We start from the raw sequence: 6,042 nt of genomic DNA, 5'->3' as shown, positions 1-6,042 counted from the left end.
TCCCTGCCACTCTGGATTTCACAGCTGCCCGCTTTGTTTGTACTTCAACTTCTATGGTAATAGAAGTAACCATCTTTCGTTTATGGACCTGGAGAAGAGAGAGCATACTCCACACGGATTTTGTATGAATTGCAAATTTGAGGAATCAGGCAAAGCCCATAAAATCAGCAACTAGCATTATTTCATCCTTCTGCCTTTTGTCCTGGGGGAAGTGTAAACATTTTAAATGCTTTTATCCCTTTCACTTCCTATTTAAGCTGAAGGCAGTTAATAAGAAAGAATATTCCATTTTGGCATTTATTTGTACCTATGGCATAATGGTCACTGCTAGGAATAAAAAAAAGAACAAAGATCCAATCAAACTTTCCACTCTACACCACTCTCCCAAAATAGCTCTTGCCAAGACCATGATGACCTCCATGTTGCCCAGTGCTGTGGTCAGTTCTCAGTCTTCATCTCACTCCTCCTCCTGACAGCATTTGATGTGGCTGACCCCTTCCCCCTCCAGAAACACTTGCTGCCACTTCCAGACACCAGACGTTCCTGGATTTTCACATACTCCTCTGACTGCTCCCTTTTAATCTCCTTTGCTGGCTTCTCTCCATCCCATCCCACCCCTACCTATCCCTGTTCTCTTCATGCAGGACCACGGTTTTGACAGTGGCTGTACTCCTCCTATAGCCGCTGCTCCTGTAATGTGGTGTTTCTTCCACAGTTGCAGCCCTCATCAGAATCTGGTAACACTGCTCCCTCCTCTTATCCCAGCAGGCTTAGATGTGGTAAAGGCTTCCCGCTATTGCTAGACCCTGGGTGCTTCACCATCCCTTTTGGCTCTCTTAATCTGGCTACGCCTCTGTAAATAGTCCCTTCAGTAACTCTCTTCTATAAACACTTTGAGTGTCCTGTTCCCTGCTGGGACCCTGATTGACACACTGCTTGTTTTTGTATGTTGCTTATCTCCCATATTAGCTTACACGGTCACTAAGAGCAAGGTCTTAGTTCTTTTTTTATTCCTAGTAATGATTGTTATACAATTGGTACCAACAAATGCCGAAATAAAATATTCTTTCTTATTAACTGCCTTCAACTTAAATAGGAAGTGAAAGGGATAAAAGCATTTAAAATGTTTATAGATTCCCCAGGACAAAAAGCAGAAGGATGAAATAATGCTAGTTGCTGATTTTTTTTTTTAAGGAGGTTTTTTTTTTTTTAAAGGAATTCCTTTTTATTTTTATTATTTATTTTTATTTATTTATTCATTTTATTTTGGCTGTGTTGGGTCTTCGTTTCTGTGCGAGGGCTTTCTCCATTTGCGGCAAGCGGGGGCCACTCTTCATCGCGGTGCGCGGGCCTCTCACCATCGCGGCCTCTCTTGTTGTGGAGCACAGGCTCCAGACGCGCAGGCTCAGTAGCTGTGGTTCATGGGCCCAGTTGCTCCGCGGCATGTGGGATCCTCCCAGACCAGGGCTCGAACCCGTGTCCCCGGCATTGGCAGGCAGACTCTCAACCACTGCGCCTCCAGGGAAGCCCCACTAGTTGCTGATTTCATGGGCTTTGCCTGATTCGTCAAATTCGCGATTCATACAAAATCCGTGTGGAGTATGCTCTTTCTTCTCCAGGTCCATAAATGAAAGACGGTTACTTCCATTACCATAGAAGTTGAAGTACAAATAAAGTGGGCAGCTGTGAAATCCAGAGCAGCAGGGAAGCCCCACTGCGGAACAATGGAGGGATCTAAGAAACATAAGGTATCAGTAATTGTGCCACATCCTATACATGTGATACGCTTTGGGAAAGTGGCTATTGCATGGGGTCCCCACTTTGGGGGTCTCTTTTCTACTCTGCTTGTCCCTCCCTCTTCACTATTGTAAACTGCACTGCCATTCCTTCTCTACCAACTCTGTTCCCATTGCCCCAGTGCCAACCAGGTGGGCAAAATAAGGATTCAGGGCAATAAGGGGAAAGGAAGGGAAAGAAAAGGAAGCAGCCCCCGTCATCCCTCCTTTGGACCCAGTGGTGGTCTTTTGGCTGTCTTCCCAGCCTGCAACCTTTGGGCCATCTTCTATCACCTATACACATTCCCTCATCCCCAGAAACTGGACCCAAGTGTTCTTTTGAAATAAAGAGGATTCTGACTTCAATCGTCTATGGATCCAAGGGTCCTCCTTTGACATCTATGTCTACTTTTGCTTTTACAAATGAATTCAACTATTAAAATAGACACTGTTGTATGTATGTGTTAGGGGAGGTGGGCAGAGATGATTAACTTTATTCTGTTTTTCATTTCAAAAAAACTTCAGAGAACTTCAAAAGGATTTTGTTGCATAAACTAGACATCCATGTAGATGACCAAACATCTTAGCCCCTAAGTTCCTTGACCTCCTCATTGCCAATGACCTTCTTACACACTGTAGCTCAGCCATCCCCTCCCTGCAACTGTTCTACTTTTAAGATCATCAATCAGTCATGCTCTCTTCAAGCACCACTTCCTACCCTTCCAGCCAGCTTATTTCATCTATTTTCAATCTCACCGGTACTTCCTCTCCAGGAGCCCCTCCTATCATCTCTTCCCTCCTTATGCCCCTCTGATCCCATGGTTCACCTATTTGGGCACCCTTTTGCAATTATCCTAAACTCCCTTTCTCTTTTGTCCTTCCGTGGCATCTCCCCAGCACAAATGCTAACCTGGAATGAACCTCACCACCTGGCTTCCCCATGTCTGCTCCTGAACAGCTGGATGCTACTAGAGAAAAATCACACATCAAGCAGATAGGAATCTTGCCAGATTTATGGTCACCAACCTCAATGGACTGTCAACACTTCCAGCATCAAGATATACTTGTAGAGTGGGTAAATATCTATGGAAGGAACGCTGGGGATTCTGAAATGTAAGGATTGCATGTAGGTAGAGGAGCGAGCAAAAGAGGCAAAGAAGATCAATCAGTGCAGAAGAGAACCAGCTGAAAAAGTAACTTGGAAGTAAAGGAAAGAGAATTTCAACAAGGCTTCACTAACTGCCATTGTCTCTTTTGAGCAAAACTCTGTGTCAGGCTACTCTGTGGACCAACAGCCAACCAACGGAGGGCCAGCTCTAGGGTCACATGCTCGCCCTGATCCAAAGACCAGGCTGGCTCATTTCCTTCAACAGGGGGTTGAGGAATGGCAGTTTCAGCTAGAAAAGGTCACTGATCGCAACAGACATGTGAAAGTATGAGGAAGCATCAAGAATCCCGAGGGCTTGAAAAGGCTGAAGAACAGGTTTGGTTGAAATGAGGAAATAGAATAGGTAGAAGAATGGGAAGTTGCAGTCAGAAGGTAGGATACCAGCATCAAAGTGATCAAAGGCCAGACAGGGATGAGTAATTACAAGGTCCAAAGTGTGACCATGGGAGTGGGGTATGGAAGTGAAGTAGAGGTATCACTGGAGTATTAGAGTTCGTTGTGTCTGATCTCCCTGGCCACGTTATGAGCTCTCAAAAGACATTCATCTTTTCATTTATCTTTTGACCCATAATATAACACCTTGCATATAGTAGGCACACAATAAAGAAAGAATGGGAGAGGCATTTAAGCTAGCTACTTGGGATGCAAGGGTCAGCAGAAGCAGACACAATACTAATAATCCTCATGGATTTTGCAGTCTTGTGGAGGAAGAGACAGACATTAATCAAATAATCAGACAAATGAATATAAAATTATAAATGGGAAAATGTGTTCTGAAGTTAACACAGCACCATGATAATGTATCATGGGAGAATCTGACCTTGTCTGGGGGAGAGAGGGAATCACTGGGAAGTGATAGCTGAGTGAGATCTGAAGGATGAGTAGAAGTTAACCAGGTGAAGAGATGGGAGAAGAATGAATCAGAGAGAGGGAACAGTACATACACAGGTCAAGATGCCTAGAGGGCAGACAGTACAAGTGAGAGCTCTCAGAGGTGATCTTGGAGAGGGAGGCAGGGGCCAGGTGATGATGTCGGCAACAGATGTTCTCCATCTTCCTGATAACTGTACCTCAATTTTGTTCAGATGCTAAGGAAAAGAATCATGATTGGTCCAAGCCAGCCCAGGAAATCTCATTTCCTTTTGGCCAACAATGTCGTTGGCATTGCCTCAAGGGCGTCATTATAATCAGAACTGAATGGGTACTTAGAGCTCCTTGACACAGGGACAGCAATGGGGTCATGAGGCCCAGAAAGCTGGCAACCTATGCAGTGTCACACAGTTGGTGGCAGAGCAGGCCAAGAGCCCAGACCAACTGATCCAAGCCCAGGATTCAACACACTAGAGGGTACGAAAGGGCACATGTAAGCTTATAGTCAAGACAGACTCGAGTTTTGATTTCTGGTGGTCACACACTAGCTGTATGACTTTGAGCAAGTTCTTTTTTCTCTCTAAATTTCAATTTCCTCTTTTTGAAATTAAGGAATCACAACACTTATCCTGCAAAATTGTTGGGATTAACTAAGATAGTATATGTAAAAGAAAAATTCCCAACAAATGTTAGGTCATGTAATATAAACCATTCAGCTGTGTTTTGGTTAAGAGGCAGCAGAGCTGAAGAGCTGTTTCATGATACAGAAGCACAATTGGCAAAACCACGAAATAGCTTACTTGATATTTCAAATGAACAGATGATTGCTCTTTTGCAACAGGCATTTCACTGATACCTTGTTTACAGGTCACTGGAGATGATGAAGGAAACTATACTTGCATTTCATAGGTATGTTTACTTTTTACAAGCTTCGTATTTGGTGTCTGCTTGCCAAGTTTTAATTTTCTAGGTGGCATCTACAGTATAGATAACTCTCATAAGCACTTGTAAGATATATTAAGCTTCTTCTTCAAGGAGCTTTGTAATACTATTAGGAAAATATGACCAAAAAAGCCTAGAACAATGTGGACTGGGTTGGTAGATGGCTGGTTGGATGGATGGATGGATGGATGGATGGATGGGAAGTCCCTCTGTCTGTCTAACTGGTTTATCGATAGCCTTTCCAAAGGAATACAGTCTTAAAGAAATTTTCTCTCTTCCCTTTTTTGGTTGGGTCCCTGGATTATTACATTGGGCTGTCTGTAGCTTTATAGTTCTGAGTAAGTGGAGATCAGCACAAGCTTTTCACGAACCCCTTAGAGCAATAACTTGTAATATCTGCTTAAAGACCAAATGTAAAGATACTAAAAACTATTTCATGAGTAGTCAAAAGCTGGCCTTAAAGAAACATCCAAAGAAATACATTCCAAGAAATTATTTCTCCTAAATCAAGCAAAACCCATCCTGTGCAGGAAGTGAACAATAAAATAATCATTTCTGCATATCTGAAGTCCATCTAAGTTTGCTGAGTAAAGGAACCAATAATACTTGTCCCTTCCATAGGGTGCCAAAGGGAAAAGCAGAGAAATAACCTTTGTCGAATGCTTACCAAGGATCAATCACTATACTATAGGCTTTTTATGGTGAAATCTTACTTAATCTTTAAACAGATCCTGTGAGGTCAGTGCTGCACCCAATTTTTCAGATGCGGAAGCAGACTCAGAAAATTTAAATAGCTAGCTAAAACCACTCAGTGAATACCTGGCAGAGCTGATTCAAGTCCAGTTACACTAGTGAAAACAAAGGTTAAAATTATGTGCTTTCACTGCTGAAGGTGCTATAAGAAGTTTAATTCATTTGCCACTTCCTCTTTCTCCAAAGAACAATTTAATATAAATGAAAATATACCTAAGGCCCTTTGGTGGTTAGAGATCACTGAGAATGACCATTCATGGTAGCCTGCTTATTTCTAAGAGTTGTTGGTGGCTGTGCAGGACGTTCAGGAGAGCCTGCCCAGTGCCACCCTGCTGACCACTCCATCATGGATAAATAAGCAGACCTTCCAGAGACCCTTGGCATGTGCAAATGTGTTAGAGAAGTCAGGTTTTATTTCCTCATCTGGCACAAAGGAACCCTTCCTAACTTCCCCAGGAGGACATTGGGAGGATATGGATGGGTGGGAAGCAAAGGAATTGTTTCAATGGCAGTCATTGCAGGAGGTCAAGACTG

Source organism: Balaenoptera musculus, chromosome 16 (genome assembly GCF_009873245.2).
Source record: "Balaenoptera musculus isolate JJ_BM4_2016_0621 chromosome 16, mBalMus1.pri.v3, whole genome shotgun sequence".
Classification (NCBI taxonomy): Eukaryota; Metazoa; Chordata; class Mammalia; order Artiodactyla; family Balaenopteridae; genus Balaenoptera; species Balaenoptera musculus.
The sequence above is the reverse complement of the archived record's forward strand: the minus strand, read 5'-3'. Positions refer to the sequence as shown.